Below are 17,699 nucleotides of genomic sequence, written 5' to 3' on the forward strand. Positions count from 1 at the left end.
TAACCTCTTGGGGAAAAGCAGCGATTCGCCTCGCGGTGCGTGCCTCCGCGGATCTAAACCCCCCTCGATCGATGTGGGGCCAGAGGACCCCTTTTCCCCGTACGAAACGGCCGGCTCACCATGGGCTCGACATCCGTGGGTCGGAGAGTTGAGCGCTTACGCGCGGCGGGACCTTATAACCTGCAGCGGCTGAGGAGCGAAGATTTCCAGGGTGGGCCCCCGGGGATGCCATACCCCGAGCAGCCAGTCGGCCCCGCTCCTAGCGCGCTGACGAGCAATGGAGTCTTCCCCGCGGCAGCCACCGCCCTCGCCTCGCCGTCGGTCGATGAAGAGCCGAGTTCGCCCTCCTCTGCTCGGGACTCGGAAACGGCCTGGCCTTCGCCTACTCCGTCGGGCAACTGCCTTCCGCCAGCCCCTTCCCTCGAATCCCCTTCTTCCATTTTAGACCCGATCAGGGGATTGGTCAGCCCAGCCCTGGGGTAGGAAGAGGGGTTGGGGTCGGTTCGGCTTCCGGTGCCCCCGCTCGGCCAAAGGTCCCCTCGCTTTGGAAGCACGCGAGGGTGCCGGGGTTATTTTCGGCTTGACGCCTAAGTCCGGTCCCTGCCGGCTCCCGTCGAGGCCCGCGGTCAAAACCAGCTCCCCGGCTGTCGGAGCCGGAGCCCCGCAGCCCGAGCGGACGCACCGAGTCCCTCATGTAAGGGATAGCCGCCCCTACGGAACGGCCCGGACTGGGACCAGGCTCCCCCAGGCGCCGAAGGGGTGGGTCGGCCGTGTTGCCGAAGCTTAGCCGGCGCTGATGACCGCAGCCCCTAACGACGCCCACAGGCGGGGGAGCCAAGGAGAGCACTAGGAAGACGTGGCGGGGTCGGACGGCTCAATTTCCAGGGTGGGACCCCGGGGGTTCAGTACCCCGGGCATCCGGTCGGTTTCGCCGGCGAGACCCCAAGCCTTCCACGGCCCCCTTCGTGGGTGCAGGGATACCGAGCAGGGTGGCTTAGACGCCAATTCCCCAGAAGTATTAGGGATAGGGTTTGTCCGGGCGCCATCCGCAGCGACAACCTCGCAAAAGAAGCTCTCTTCCACAAAGCACGGGCAACGTTCGGGTGCGAGTGTTGGTCTCCCATGGTCTACCGACTCCCCCGGGCGGCCCAAGCGTTACGCCCACGGCCGGGCCCTCGAGCAGGCGCACCCCTGGTGCCTCTCGTAAGGGAAGGCTACGGTCCTCAACCCCTCGTATGGCGGGGAGGGCGCATTTGAAACGCTAAAGGACGAGCCCTGTTCGGGACCTGGCGGGGATCCGCGGATTGGCGAGAGGGATGGGTCTGCCGTTGGTCAGAGGGGACGCACCCCTGGGACGCAGTTTGGCATTAGCGACCGATGGCCCATCTACGACCATGTACTCCGGGAGCGCCAAGGAGGACGCGGGTGGGCTTTGGGGGCAGACTCAATTTCCAGGGTCTGGGCGCCGGGGGTGCAATACCCTTAAGCGCTCATGTCGGTTTCGTCTGCCGCCCGCCTCTGGCCCGGCTCCTAGTGACGGGTGCTGTGAACGTGCGATCGTGCTTGCGGTTGAAGAGTTCGAAGGCTACCGCTGGGGATAACACGCCCGGGGAATTTAGAAAACCCCCCCCCTCCGCTACAATCTCTGCTTCTGCCGGACTCGGAGGGGAGCCGCCCCGGGGGCGACCGCTCCCTCTCCTCTTCCGCGGCGTGCCGCGCGCTTCGCCGTCAGCAGCGGAGCGAACCTTTTTCTCGGTCCGCAGCTCTTCAGGCGTAGGCGGGCAGCGCTAACAGGGTACACTGGGGACCACTCGACCGCTACCGCTCCTACGGCAGACGACCCTACCTACCGCGGAAGCGCCACGGTGGGTCTAAGCCTCGTCCCCGCGAGGAGCAAGCGGGAGCCGTCCCTTTTCGTGCTGCGGAAATAAACCGTGGACACAGAAGTGTCTGCGCTCTCCGACCGGGCGGGGGGCGATTGGACTTGCCCGAGGGACACTAGGCGAGGCGCTACCGCGGGGAGCCGGAGCTCCTCGCTGGACGCTGCCGCCGCCAACGCCGCCGCCCCCCACCCACGGTACGGTGGAGTACGCCCGTTCCATACGCTTCGTAGCAAACCTCAGCCGAAGCAGAGAGTCCTACCGCTTGTGGCAGGAGCGGGGCCGTGCGAGGACCACACTGGCACCGCGCTACACAACCTTAGGCAGAGGACGACAGCCGCTCACGGGGAGCGGGGGATTGATGCGCGACCAAGACTGAGGCTAAGGAACGCTTTACCATAAACCGGCCGGGGCCAATACCCCTGACCGAGCAAAGTGCCTTGCCCCGCCGGATCGCGCTGTGTCAGATCGATCAAAAGAGCGGAGAGCCGAGACTCTACCGCTGGGAGTTTGTGGAGAACGGCCTGGCTTGCGTCCCGTCCTCCCGCCCTCGACCTCACATGGCTAGCCTCACCCGCCGGGAGCCACCCCATTGGGGACCGTAGGGCGGAGAAGGGGTCTCCGCGTCCGGAATTTTACTTGTGGAGAACGGCCTGGCTTACGTCCCGTCCTCCCGCCCTCGACCTCACATGGCTAGCCTCACCCGCCGGGCGCCACCCCATTGGGGACCGTAGGGCGGAGAAGGGGTCTCCGCGTCCGGAATTTTACTTGTGGAGAACGGCCTGGCTTACGTCCCGTCCTCCCGCCCTCGACCTCACATGGCTAGCCTCACCCGCCGGGCGCCACCCCATTGGGGACCGTAGGGCGGAGAAGGGGTCTCCGCGTCCGGAATTTTACTTGTGGAGAACGGCCTGGCTTACGTCCCGTCCTCCCGCCCTCGACCTCACATGGCTAGCCTCACCCGCCGGGCGCCACCCCATTGGGGACCGTAGGGCGGAGAAGGGGTCTCCGCGTCCGGAATTTCTTGTGGAGAACGGCCTGGCTTACGTCCCGTCCTCCCATGGCTAGCCTCACCCGCCGGGCGCCACCCCATTGGGGACCGTAGGGCGGAGAAGGGGTCTCCGCGTCCGGAATTTACTTGTGGAGAACGGCCTGGCTTACGTCCCGTCCTCCCGCCCTCGACCTCACATGGCTAGCCTACCCCGCCGGGCGCCACTCCATTGGGGATACGGTACAGCAAAGCGCGACGCCGCACGATGCCAACACTTTGTGCAAAAACCTGGCAGAGTCGACCAAAACCTCGCTTCTTTGACCGGTATTTTTGATGCTTTTCTCTGCCGCCGAAGGTGCACTGAGGGTCGGATCGCCCAAAATTTTTATGTTTTTGTCTGCGGTTCTTCCGAGAGGTGCCCGCCTGGCAGTTCTTTTTCAGCAGCCTTCGAAGGACATCCGGCGGGCAAGCCAGGGGTCGGCAGCCGCCGGCGGTGAGCCTTCCCCGGCAGGAGCAGGGCAGCTCGGACCGCAAAATTTTTTCGACTTTCGCCGAGGCCAAAAGCCCATGCACTTCGAAATCCTGCCCGCAGCGCCGTCTCCTGTCAGACTTCCCATGCCGCCTGCGGTGGTCCTCGCCCGGCAGAGAGAATCCGGAGTCGCCCTCTCACCGGTTCTTTTTCACCATTCCGGAGCTCTGAAATCTGCCGGACACCGAGTGGCCGAGGACGCTTCCAGGAGGGCGGCAGCGAGAGGCAGAGTGCCACCGGTCGGGTCCCCGGTTCTCCCACACTTTGAAAATTTTTCCCCGTTTGTTCTGGTGGGATGGAGAGAGAGCGTGGCTTATGCGCCCTCTGCCCCGCGGTACGCCCTTGGCTAGCCTTACGCCGGTGGTTCGCCAGGCCACCGGCACCTTGTACAGCGGGGTCGGCGTGGCTTATGCGCCCTCTCCCCCGCGGTCCGCCCTGGCTAGCCTTACGCCGGTGGTTCGCCAGGCCACCGGCACCTTGTATGGCGGGGACGGCGTGGCTTATGCGCCCGTCAACCCACCTGCTCGCCCCGGCTAGCCTTTTACCCGGAGGGCGCCACGCTCCGGGTACCAGTGAGCGGCACGAACCCAGTCATACCATGCCGCTCACCTCGCGCCCTCTCCGGCCTCCGCCGCGGAGACCTCCCGCTCTGTTCTGCGGAGAGCGATTATGGGCAAAATCTACAAAGTCCCCGATGGTTAAGGACGTAGACTGTTGAGCGGGACCTACACACTCTTGTAGCCGATGGGGCTCGCCATTTCCCGCAGAAAATGGATCACCTCCCGCAGAGGAACATGAAATGCCCCTTCCCGCGGGACCCGAAGGACCGCCCTGTCCGAGCAGGCCTCCAGGACCACGGCACGCAAAAGCGACTCAGTCCCGCTGGCATTACAAATCTGACTTAGTGCAAAAACCTGGCAGAGTCGACCAAAACCTCGCTTCTTTGACCGGTATTTTTGATGCTTTTCTCTGCCGCCGAAGGTGCACTGAGGGTGGGATCGGTTCGTTTTGGTCTGCGGTTCTTCCGAGAGGTGCCCGTCTCGGGGTTCTTTTTCAGCAGCCTTCGAAGGCCATCCGGCGGGCAAGCCAGGGGTTGGCAGCCGCCGGCGGTGAGCCTTCCCCGGCAGGAGCAGGGCCGCTCGGACCGCAAAATTTTTTCGACTTTCGCCGAGGCCAAAAGCCCATGCACTTTTAAAGCCTGCCCGCCGCGCCGTCTCCTGTCAGACTTCCCATGCCGCCTGCGGTGGTCCTCGCCCGGCAGAGAGAAGCCGGATTCGCCCTCTCACCGGTTCTTTTTCACCATTCCGGAGCTCTGAAATCTGCCGGACACCCAGTGGCCGAGGACGCTTCCAGGAGGGCGGCAGCGAGAGGCAGAGTGCCACCGGTCGGGTCCCCGGTTCTCCCACACTTTGAAAATTTTTCCCCGTTTGTTCTGGTGGGATGGAGAGAGAGCGTGGCTTATGCGCCCTCTGCCCCGCGGTACGCCCTTGGCTAGCCTTACGCCGGTGGTTCGCCAGGCCACCGGCACCTTGTACAGCGGGGTCGGCGTGGCTTATGCGCCCTCTCCCCCGCGGTCCGCCCTGGCTAGCCTTACGCCGGTGGTTCGCCAGGCCACCGGCACCTTGTATGGCGGGGACGGCGTGGCTTATGCGCCCGTCAACCCACCTGCTCGCCCCGGCTAGCCTTTTACCCGGAGGGCGCCACGCTCCGGGTACCAGTGAGCGGCACGAACCCAGTCATACCATGCCGCTCACCTCGCGCCCTCTCCGGCCTCCGCCGCGGAGACCTCCCGCTCTGTTCTGCGGAGAGCGATTACGGGCACAATCTACAAAGTCCCCGATGGTTAAGGACGTAGACTGTTGAGCGGGACCTACACACTCTTGTAGCCGAAGGGGCTCGCCATTTCCCGCAGAAAATGGATCACCTCCCGCAGAGGAACATGAAATGCCCCTTCCCGCGGGACCCGAAGGACCGCCCTGTCCGAGCAGGCCTCCAGGACCACGGCACGCAAAAGCGACTCAGTCCCGCTGGCATTACGGATCTGACTTAGTGCAAAAGCCTGGCAGAGTCGACCAAAACTCCCCTTCTCTGACCGGTATTTTTGCTGCTTCTCTCTGCCGCCGAAGGTGCACTGAAAGTCGGACCGGTCGGTTTTGGTCTGCGGTTCTTCCGAGAGGTGCCCGTCTCGGGGTTCTTTTTCAGCAGCCTTCGAAGGCGATCCGGCGGGCAAGCCAGGGGTTGGCAGCCGCCGGCGGTAAGCCTTCCCCGGCAGGAGCAGGGCAGCTCGGACCGCAAAATTTTTTCGACTTTCGCCGAGGACAAAAAGCCCAGCCACTTAGAAAGCCTGCCGCGGCGCCGTCTCCTGTCAGACGTCCCCGCCGCCTGCGGTGGTCCTCGCCCGGCAGTGAGAAACCAGAGTCGCCCTCTCTCCGGTTCTTTTTCACCATTCCGGAGCTCTGGAATCTGCCGTACTCCGAGTGACCGAGGACGCTTCCAGGAGGGCGGCAGCGAGAGGCAGAGTGCCACCGGTCGGGTCCCCGGTTCTCCCACACTTTGAAATTTTTTCCCCGTTTGTACTGGTGGGATGGAGAGAGAGCGTGGCTTAAGCGCCCTCTGCCCCGCGGTCCGCCCTGGCTAGCCTTACGCCGGTGGTTCGCCAGGCCACCGGCACCTTGTATGGCGGGGACGGCGTGGCTTATGCGCCCGTCAACCCACCTGCTCGCCCCGGCTAGCCTTTTACCCGGAGGGCGCCACGCTCCGGGTACCAGTGAGCGGCACGAACCCAGTCATACCATGCCGCTCACCTCGCGCCCTCTCCGGCCTCCGCCGCGGAGACCTCCCGCTCTGTTCTGCGGAGAGCGATTACGGGCACAATCTACAAAGTCCCCGATGGTTAAGGACGTAGACTGTTGAGCGGGACCTACACACTCTTGTAGCCGAAGGGGCTCGCCATTTCCCGCAGAAAATGGATCACCTCCCGCAGAGGAACATGAAATGCCCCTTCCCGCGGGACCCGAAGGACCGCCCTGTCCGAGCAGGCCTCCAGGACCACGGCACGCAAAAGCGACTCAGTCCCGCTGGCATTACGGATCTGACTTAGTGCAAAAGCCTGGCAGAGTCGACCAAAACTCCCCTTCTCTGACCGGTATTTTTGCTGCTTCTCTCTGCCGCCGAAGGTGCACTGAAAGTCGGACCGGTCGGTTTTGGTCTGCGGTTCTTCCGAGAGGTGCCCGTCTCGGGGTTCTTTTTCAGCAGCCTTCGAAGGCGATCCGGCGGGCAAGCCAGGGGTTGGCAGCCGCCGGCGGTAAGCCTTCCCCGGCAGGAGCAGGGCAGCTCGGACCGCAAAATTTTTTCGACTTTCGCCGAGGACAAAAAGCCCAGCCACTTAGAAAGCCTGCCGCGGCGCCGTCTCCTGTCAGACGTCCCCGCCGCCTGCGGTGGTCCTCGCCCGGCAGTGAGAAACCAGAGTCGCCCTCTCTCCGGTTCTTTTTCACCCTTCCGGAGCTCTGGAATCTGCCGTACTCCGAGTGACCGAGGACGCTTCCAGGAGGGCGGCAGCGAGAGGCAGAGTGCCACCGGTCGGGTCCCCGGTTCTCCCACACTTTGAAATTTTTTTCCCCGTTTGTACTGGTGGGATGGAGAGAGAGCGTGGCTTAAGCGCCCTCTGCCCCGCGGTCCGCCCTGGCTAGCCTTACGCCGGTGGTTCGCCAGGCCACCGGCACCTTGTATGGCGGGGACGGCGTGGCTTATGCGCCCGTCAACCCACCTGCTCGCCCCGGCTAGCCTTTTACCCGGAGGGCGCCACGCTCCGGGTACCAGTGAGCGGCACGAACCCAGTCATACCATGCCGCTCACCTCGCGCCCTCTCCGGCCTCCGCCGCGGAGACCTCCCGCTCTGTTCTGCGGAGAGCGATTACGGGCACAATCTACAAAGTCCCCGATGGTTAAGGACGTAGACTGTTGAGCGGGACCTACACACTCTTGTAGCCGAAGGGGCTCGCCATTTCCCGCAGAAAATGGATCACCTCCCGCAGAGGAACATGAAATGCCCCTTCCCGCGGGACCCGAAGGACCGCCCTGTCCGAGCAGGCCTCCAGGACCACGGCACGCAAAAGCGACTCAGTCCCGCTGGCATTACGGATCTGACTTAGTGCAAAAGCCTGGCAGAGTCGACCAAAACTCCCCTTCTCTGACCGGTATTTTTGCTGCTTCTCTCTGCCGCCGAAGGTGCACTGAAAGTCGGACCGGTCGGTTTTGGTCTGCGGTTCTTCCGAGAGGTGCCCGTCTCGGGGTTCTTTTTCAGCAGCCTTCGAAGGCGATCCGGCGGGCAAGCCAGGGGTTGGCAGCCGCCGGCGGTAAGCCTTCCCCGGCAGGAGCAGGGCAGCTCGGACCGCAAAATTTTTTCGACTTTCGCCGAGGACAAAAAGCCCAGCCACTTAGAAAGCCTGCCGCGGCGCCGTCTCCTGTCAGACGTCCCCGCCGCCTGCGGTGGTCCTCGCCCGGCAGTGAGAAACCAGAGTCGCCCTCTCTCCGGTTCTTTTTCACCATTCCGGAGCTCTGGAATCTGCCGTACTCCGAGTGACCGAGGACGCTTCCAGGAGGGCGGCAGCGAGAGGCAGAGTGCCACCGGTCGGGTCCCCGGTTCTCCCACACTTAGAGAATTTTTCGCTTGGTGCTGCTGCGAGGACGTAGGTCTTTCGACCGGGGCAAGCCTGGAGGGCGGTAGCCGGGTTTGGCGCCCTATTCCCGGCTAGCTCTCGGCGGCTTCACCCGGTTGGAGCTCCGACTTCCATGGGCATGTTCCTCACCGGGACCTACGGCAAAGTGTGGCCGAGGGACAGTGACACATTCCCGGGTAGCCTGAGTGGCTGCTCCCGCTGAGCCACTTCCATGGGCATTATTCCTCCCCGGGACTTGCCGCCAAGTCTTGGCCGGGGGACAGTGACACATTCCCGGGTAGCCTGAGTGGCTGCTCCCGCTGAGCCACTTCCATGGGCATTATTCCTCCCCGGGACTTGCCGCCAAGTCTTGGCCGGGGGACAGTGACACATTCCCGGGTAGCCTGAGTGGCTGCTCCCGCTGAGCTACTTCCATGGGCACTATTCCTCCCCGGGACTTGCCGCCAAGTCTTGGCCGGGGGACAGTGACACATTCCCGGGTAGCCTGAGTGGCTGCTCCCGCTGAGCTACTTCCATGGGCACTATTCCTCCCCGGGACTTGCCGCCAAGTCTTGGCCGGGGGACAGTGACACATTCCCGGGTAGCCTGAGTGGCTGCTCCCGCTGAGCTCCGACTTCCATGGCCATGTTCCTCACCGGGACCTCCGACCAAGCCTGGCCGGGTTTCGAGCTCCAAACTCGGCTTGCACTTGGTGGCCAAGGGGGTCCCCTCCGCTCCGGGAAGGGCGCCCTCCAGCGGGCAGACGAGGGTACTTCTAGTCTGCCCGAGCTCCATGGGGCCCCTCTCGCCCCTAGGCTCCCCGCCCAGGGTTCCAGGGTCCCGGCTACAGCCACCCAGCCGAGTCCCATATAGGGTACCGGGCCTGGCAGGAATCATGCCGGAATTAGTGAGACCTCCTCGGCCGCGGCTCAGCCGCAAAACTCCCTTTCGCGGTTCTCTTCCCACCAACTTCCATGGGCATGTTCCTCACCGGGACCTCCGACCAAGTGTGGCCGGGGAACAGTCACCCATGCCCGGGCAGCCTCAGCGAGTGCTCCCGCTGAGGTCAACTTGGAGGTTGGAGCTCCGACTTCCATGGGCACTATTCCTCCCCGGGACCTGCCGCCAAGTCTGGCCGGGGGACAGTGACACATTCCCGGGTAGCCTGAGCGGATGCTCCCGCTGAACTCTTTAGTTCCATGGGCATGTTCCTCATCAGGAACCCAACGACCAAGGGTGGCCGAGGGACAGTGACACATTCTCGGGTAGCCTGAGTGGCTGCTCCCGCTGAGCTACTTCCATGAGCACTATTCCTCCCCGGGACCTGCCGCCAAGTCTGGCCGGGGGACAGTGACACATTCCCGGGTAGCCTGAGTGGCTGCTCCCGCTGAGCTACTTCCATGGGCACTATTCCTCCCCGGGACTTGCCGCCAAGTCTTGGCCGGGGGACAGTGACACATTCCCGGGTAGCCTGAGTGGCTGCTCCCGCTGAGCCACTTCCATGGGCATTATTCCTCCCCGGGACTTGCCGCCAAGTCTTGGCCGGGGGACAGTGACACATTGCCGGGTAGCCTGAGTGGCTGCTCCCGCTGAGCTCTTACTTCCATGGGCATGTTCCTGACCGGGACCAACTACCAAGTGTGGCCGGGTTTCGAGCTCCAAACTCGGCTTGCACTTGGTGGCCAAGGGGGTCCCCTCCGCTCCAGGAAGGGCGCCCTCCAGCGGGCAGACGAGGGTACTTCTAGTCTGCCCGAGCTCCATGGGGCCCCTCTCGCCCCTAGGCTCCCCGCCCAGGGTTCCAGGGTCCCGGCTACAGCCACCCAGCCGAGTCCCATATAGGGTACCGGGCCTGGCAGGAATCATGCCGGAATTAGTGAGACCTCCTCGGCCGCGGCTCAGCCGCAAAACTCCCTTTCGCGGTTCTCTTCCCACCAACTTCCATGGGCATGTTCCTCACCGGGACCTCCGACCAAGTGTGGCCGGGGAACAGTCACCCATGCCCGGGCAGCCTCAGCGAGTGCTCCCGCTGAGGTCAACTTGGAGGTTGGAGCTCCGACTTCCATGGGCACTATTCCTCCCCGGGACCTGCCGCCAAGTCTGGCCGGGGGACAGTGACACATTCCCGGGTAGCCTGAGCGGATGCTCCCGCTTAACTCTTTAGTTCCATGGGCATGTTCCTCATCAGGAACCCAACGACCAAGGGTGGCCGAGGGACAGTGACACATTCCCGGGTAGCCTGAGTGGCTGCTCCCGCTGAGCTACTTCCATGGGCACTATTCCTCCCCGGGACTTGCCGCCAAGTCTTGGCCGGGGGACAGTGACACATTCCCGGGTAGCCTGAGTGGCTGCTCCCGCTGAGGTACTTCCATGAGCACTATTCCTCCCCGGGACTTGCCGCCAAGTCTTGGCCGGGGGACAGTGACACATTCCCGGGTAGCCTGAGTGGCTGCTCCCGCTGAGCTCCGACTTCCATGGCCATGTTCCTCACCGGGACCTCCGACCAAGCCTGGCCGGGTTTCGAGCTCCAAACTCGGCTTGCACTTGGTGGCCAAGGGGGTCCCCTCCGCTCCGGGAAGGGCGCCCTCCAGCGGGCAGACGAGGGTACTTCTAGTCTGCCCGAGCTCCATGGGGCCCCTCTCGCCCCTAGGCTCCCCGCCCAGGGTTCCAGGGTCACGGATCCAACCACCATGCCGAGTCCGGTTTGGGGACCGGGAATGGCAGGAATCAAGCCGGGATCGGTGCGCCCTCCTCGGCCGCGGCTTAGCGCAAAAACTCCCTTTCGCGGTTCTCTTCCCTTCAACTTCCATGGGCACGTTCCACACCGGGACCTACGACCAAGTGAGCCCGGGGAACAGTCACCCATGCCCGGGCAGCCTCAGCAAGTGCTCCCGCTGAGGGCAATTTGGAGTTTGGAGCTCCGACTTCCATGGGCATGTTCCTCACCGGGACCTACGACCAAGCGTGGCCGAGAACAGTGACACATTCCCGGGTAAGCTTGAGCGGCTGCTCCCGCTGAACTCTTACTTCCATGGGCATGTTCCTCATCAGAAACCCAACGACCAAGTGTGGCCGAGGGACAGTGACACATTCACGGGTAGCCTCAGCAGCTGCTCCCGCTGAGCTACTTCCATGGGCACTATTCCTCCCCGGGACTTGCCGCCAAGTCTGGCCGGGGGACAGTGACACATTCCCGGGTAGCCTGAGTGGCTGCTCCCGCTGAGCTACTTCCATGGGCACTCTTCCTCCCCGGGACTTGCCGCCAAGTCTTGGCCGGGGGACAGTGACACATTCCCGGGTAAGCCTGAGCGGCTGCTCCCGCTGAACTCTTACTTCCATGGGCACTATTCCTCCCCGGGACTTGCCGCCAAGTCTTGGCCGGGGGACAGTGACACATTCCCGGGTAGCCTGAGTGGCTGCTCCCGCTGAGCTCCGACTTCCATGGCCATGTTCCTCACCGGGACCTCCGACCAAGCCTGGCCGGGTTTCGAGCTCCAAACTCGGCTTGCACTTGGTGGCCAAGGGGGTCCCCTCCGCTCCGGGAAGGGCGCCCTCCAGCGGGCAGACGAGGGTACTTCTAGTCTGCCCGAGCTCCATGGGGCCCCTCTCGCCCCTAGGCTCCCCGCCCAGGGTTCCAGGGTCACGGATCCAACCACCATGCCGAGTCCGGTTTGGGGACTGGGAATGGCAGGAATCAAGCCGGGATCGGTGCGCCCTCCTCGGCCGCGGCTTAGCGCATAAACTCCCTTTCGCGGTTCTCTTCCCTTCAACTTCCATGGGCACGTTCCACACCGGGACCTACGACCAAGTGAGCCCGGGGAACAGTCACCCATGCCCGGGCAGCCTCAGCAAGTGCTCCAGCTGAGGTCAATTTGGAGTTTGGAGCTCCGACTTCCATGGGCATGTTCCTCACCGGGACCTACGACCAAGCGTGGCCGAGAACAGTGACACATTCCCGGGTAAGCCTTAGCGGCTTCTCCCGCTGAGCTCCTACTTCCATGAGCACTATTCCTCCCCGGGACTTGCCGCCAAGTCTGGCCTGGGGGGACAGTGACACATTCCCGGGAAGCCTGTGCGGCTGCTCCCGCTAGGCTCTTACTTCCATGGGCATTATTCCTCCCCGGGACTTGCCGCCAAGTCTGGCCGGGGGACAGTGACTCTTGGCCGGATAGGCCAAGTGGCTTCTCCCGCTGACTTGCCCCTTTGGAAGTAGTAGCTCCTACTTCCATGGGCATTATTCCTCCCCGGGACCTACTGCCAAGTGTGGCCGGGGAACAGTGACTCTTGGCCGGATAGGCCAAGTGGCTTCTCCCGCTGACTTGCCCCTTTGGAAGTAGGAGCTACGACTTCCATGGGCATTATTCCTCTACGGGAATTGCCGCCAAGTCTAGCCGGGGGACAGTGACACTTGGCCGGATAGGCCAACTGGCTGCTCCCGCTTAAGTGCCCCTTTGGAAGTAGTAGCTCTCACTTCCATGGGCATTATTCCTCTCGCTGACCTACAGCCAAGTGTCTTCACCCTTTGGAAGTAGTAGCTCCTACTTCCATGGGCATCATTCCTCCCCGGGACTTGCCGCCAAGTCAGGCCGGGGGACAGTGACATGTGGCCGGATAGGCCAAGTGGCTTCTCCCGCTGACTTGCCCCTTTGGAAGTAGTAGCTCCTACTTCCATGGGCATTATTCCTCCCCGGGACCTACTGCCAAGTGTGGCCGGGGAACAGTGACTCTTGGCCGGATAGGCCAAGTGGCTTCTCCCGCTGACTTGCCCCTTTGGAAGTAGGAGCTACGACTTCCATGGGCATTATTCCTCCCCGGGACTTGCCGCCAAGTCTAGCCGGGGGACAGTGACACTTGGCCGGATAGGCCAACTGGCTGCTCCCGCTTAAGTGCCCCTTTGGAAGTAGTAGCTCTCACTTCCATGGGCATTATTCCTCTCGCTGACCTACAGCCAAGTGTCTTCACCCTTTGGAAGTAGTAGCTCCTACTTCCATGGGCATCATTCCTCCCCGGGACTTGCCGCCAAGTCAGGCCGGGGGACAGTGACATGTGGCCGGATAGGCCAAGTGGCTTCTCCCGCTGACTTGCCCCTTTGGAAGTAGTAGCTCCTACTTCCATGGGCATTATTCCTCCCCGGGACCTACTGCCAAGTGTGGCCGGGGAACAGTGACCCTTGGCCGGGTAGGCCAAGTGGCTTCTCCCGCTGACTTGCCCCTTTGGAAGTAGTAGCTCCTACTTCCATGGGCATTATTCCTCCCCGGGACCTACTGCCAAGTGTGGCCGGGGAACAGTGACCCTTGGCCGGATAGGCCAACTGGCTTCTCCCGCTGACTTGCCCCTTTGGAAGTAGTAGCTCTTACTTCCATGGGCATTATACCTCTCGGGGACTTAGAGCCAAGTGTCTTCACCCTTTGAAGGTAGTAGCTCCTACTTCCATGGGCATTATTCCTCCCCGGGACCTACTGCCAAGTGTGGCCGGGGAACAGTGACCCTTGGCCGGATAGGCCAACTGGCTGCTCCCGCTGACTTGCCCCTTTGGAAGTAGAGGCTCCTACTTCCATGGGCATTATTCCTCCCCGGGACCTACTGCCAAGTGTGGCCGGGAAACAGTGACCCTTGGCCGGATAGGCCAACTGGCTTCTCCCGCTGACTTGCCCCTTTGGAAGTAGTAGCTCCTACTTCCATGGGCATTATTCCTCCCCGGGACCTACTGCCTAGTGTAGCCGGGGAACAGTGACTCTTGGCCGGATAGGCCAACTGGCTTCTCCCGCTGACTTGCCCCTTTGGAAGTAGGAGCTCCTACTTCCATGGGCATTATTCCTCCCCGGGACCTACTGCCAAGTGTGGCCGGGGAACAGTGACTCTTGGCCGGATAGGCCAACTGGCTTCTCCCGCTGACTTGCCCCTTTGGAAGTAGTAGCTCCTACTTCCATGGGCATTATTCCTCCCCGGGACCTACTGCCAAGTGTGGCCGGGGAACAGTGACTCTTGGCCGGATAGGCCAACTGGCTTCTCCCGCTGACTTGCCCCTTTGGAAGTAGTAGCTCCTACTTCCATGGGCATTATTCCTCCCCGGGACCTACTGCCTAGTGTAGCCGGGAAACAGTGACTCTTGGCCGGATAGGCCAACTGGCTTCTCCCGCTGACTTGCCCCTTTGGAAGTAGGAGCTCTTACTTCCATGGGCATTATTCCTCCCCGGGACCTACTGCCAAGTGTGGCCGGGGAACAGTGACTCTTGGCCGGATAGGCCAACTGGCTTCTCCCGCTGACTTGCCCCTTTGGAAGTAGGAGCTCTTACTTCCATGGGCATTATTCCTCCCCGGGACCTACTGCCAAGTGTGGCCGGGGAACAGTGACTCTTGGCCGGATAGGCCAAGTGGCTTCTCCCGCTGACTTGCCCCTTTGGAAGTAGGAGCTACGACTTCCATGGGCATTATTCCTCCCCGGGACTTGCCGCCAAGTCTAGCCGGGGGACAGTGACACTTGGCCGGATAGGCCAACTGGCTGCTCCCGCTTAAGTGCCCCTTTGGAAGTAGTAGCTCTCACTTCCATGGGCATTATTCCTCTCGCTGACCTACAGCCAAGTGTCTTCACCCTTTGGAAGTAGTAGCTCCTACTTCCATGGGCATCATTCCTCCCCGGGACTTGCCGCCAAGTCAGGCCGGGGGACAGTGACATGTGGCCGGATAGGCCAAGTGGCTTCTCCCGCTGACTTGCCCCTTTGGAAGTAGTAGCTCCTACTTCCATGGGCATTATTCCTCCCCGGGACCTACTGCCAAGTGTGGCCGGGGAACAGTGACCCTTGGCCGGGTAGGCCAAGTGGCTTCTCCCGCTGACTTGCCCCTTTGGAAGTAGTAGCTCCTACTTCCATGGGCATTATTCCTCCCCGGGACCTACTGCCAAGTGTGGCCGGGGAACAGTGACCCTTGGCCGGATAGGCCAACTGGCTGCTCCCGCTGACTTGCCCCTTTGGAAGTAGGAGCTCCTACTTCCATGGGCATTATTCCTCCCCGGGACCTACTGCCAAGTGTGGCCGGGGAACAGTGACTCTTGGCCGGATAGGCCAAGTGGCTTCTCCCGCTGACTTGCCCCTTTGGAAGTAGTAGCTCCTACTTCCATGGGCATTATTCCTCCCCGGGACCTACTGCCAAGTGTGGCCGGGGAACAGTGACCCTTGGCCGGATAGGCCAAGTCGCTTCTCCCGCTGACTTGCCCCTTTGGAAGTAGTAGCTCCTACTTCCATGGGCATTATTCCTCCCCGGGACCTACTGCCAAGTGTGGCCGGGGAACAGTGACTCTTGGCCGGATAGGCCAACTGGCTTCTCCCGCTGACTTGCCCCTTTGGAAGTAGGAGCTCTTACTTCCATGGGCATTATACCTCTCGGGCACTTAGAGCCAAGTGTCTTCACCCTTTGGAGGTAGTAGCTCCTACTTCCATGGGCATTATTCCTCCCCGGGACCTACTGCCAAATGTGGCCGGGGAACAGTGACTCTAGGCCGGATAGGCCAACTGGCTTCTCCCGCTGACTTGCCCCTTTGGAAGTAGTAGCTCCTACTTCCATGGGCATTATTCCTCCCCGGGACCTACTGCCAAGTGTGGCCGGGGAACAGTGACTCTTGGCCGGATAGGCCAACTGGCTTCTCCCGCTGACTTGCCCCTTTGGAAGTAGTAGCTCCTACTTCCATGGGCATTATTCCTCCCCGGGACCTACTGCCTAGTGTAGCCGGGGAACAGTGACTCTTGGCCGGATAGGCCAACTGGCTTCTCCCGCTGACTTGCCCCTTTGGAAGTAGGAGCTCTTACTTCCATGGGCATTATTCCTCCCCGGGACCTACTGCCAAGTGTGGCCGGGGAACAGTGACTCTTGGCCGGATAGGCCAACTGGCTTCTCCCGCTGACTTGCCCCTTTGGAAGTAGGAGCTCTTACTTCCATGGGCATTATACCTCTCGGGCACTTAGAGCCAAGTGTCTTCACCCTTTGGAGGTAGTAGCTCCTACTTCCATGGGCATTATTCCTCCCCGGGACCTACTGCCAAATGTGGCCGGGGAACAGTGACTCTAGGCCGGATAGGCCAACTGGCTTCTCCCGCTGACTTGCCCCTTTGGAAGTAGTAGCTCCTACTTCCATGGGCATTATTCCTCCCCGGGACCTACTGCCAAGTGTGGCCGGGGAACAGTGACCCTTGGCCGGATAGGCCGAGTGGCTTCTCCCGCTGACTTGCCCCTTTGGAAGTAGTAGCTCCTACTTCCATGGGCATTATTCCTCCCCGGGACCTACTGCCAAGTGTGGCCGGGGAACAGTGACTCTTGGCCGGATAGGCCAACTGGCTTCTCCCGCTGACTTGCCCCTTTGGAAGTAGGAGCTCTTACTTCCATGGGCATTATACCTCTCGGGCACTTAGAGCCAAGTGTCTTCACCCTTTGGAGGTAGTAGCTCCTACTTCCATGGGCATTATTCCTCCCCGGGACCTACTGCCAAATGTGGCCGGGGAACAGTGACTCTAGGCCGGATAGGCCAACTGGCTTCTCCCGCTGACTTGCCCCTTTGGAAGTAGTAGCTCCTACTTCCATGGGCATTATTCCTCCCCGGGACCTACTGCCAAGTGTGGCCGGGGATTAGTGACTCTTGGCCGGATAGGCCAACTGGCTTCTCCCGCTGACTTGCCCCTTTGGAAGTAGTAGCTCCTACTTCCATGGGCATTATTCCTCCCCGGGACCTACTGCCTAGTGTAGCCGGGGAACAGTGACTCTTGGCCGGATAGGCCAACTGGCTTCTCCCGCTGACTTGCCCCTTTGGAAGTAGTAGCTCCTACTTCCATGGGCATTATTCCTCCCCGGGACCTACTGCCAAGTGTGGCCGGGGAACAGTGACTCTTGGCCGGATAGGCCAACTTGCTTCTCCCGCTGACTTGCCCCTTTGGAAGTAGTAGCTCCTACTTCCATGGGCATTATTCCTCCCCGGGACCTACTGCCTAGTGTAGCCGGGGAACAGTGACTCTTGGCCGGATAGGCCAACTGGCTTCTCCCGCTGACTTGCCCCTTTGGAAGTAGGAGCTCTTACTTCCATGGGCATTATTCCTCCCCGGGACTTACTGCCAAGTGTGGCCGGGGAACAGTGACTCTTGGCCGGATAGGCCAACTGGCTTCTCCCGCTGACTTGCCCCTTTGGAAGTAGGAGCTCTTACTTCCAAGGGCATTACACCTCTCGGGCACTTAGAGCCAAGTGTCTTTACCCTTTGGAGGTAGTAGCTCCTACTTCCATGGGCATTATTCCTCCCAGGGACCTACTGCCAAATGTGGCCGGGGAACAGTGACTCTAGGCCGGATAGGCCAACTGGCTTCTCCCGCTGACTTGCCCCTTTGGAAGTAGTAGCTCCTACTTCCATGGGCATTATTCCTCCCCGGGACCTACTGCCTAGTGTAGCCGGGGAACAGTGACTCTTGGCCGGATAGGCCAACTGGCTTCTCCCGCTGACTTGCCCCTTTGGAAGTAGGAGCTCTTACTTCCATGGGCATTATTCCTCCCCGGGACCTACTGCCAAGTGTGGCCGGGGAACAGTGACTCTTGGCCGGATAGGCCAACTGGCTTCTCCCGCTGACTTGCCCCTTTGGAAGTAGGAGCTCTTACTTCCAAGGGCATTACAC

The sequence above is a fragment of the Engystomops pustulosus genome, unplaced genomic scaffold, assembly GCF_040894005.1.
Source record: "Engystomops pustulosus unplaced genomic scaffold, aEngPut4.maternal MAT_SCAFFOLD_258, whole genome shotgun sequence".
Taxonomy (NCBI): Eukaryota; Metazoa; Chordata; class Amphibia; order Anura; family Leptodactylidae; genus Engystomops; species Engystomops pustulosus.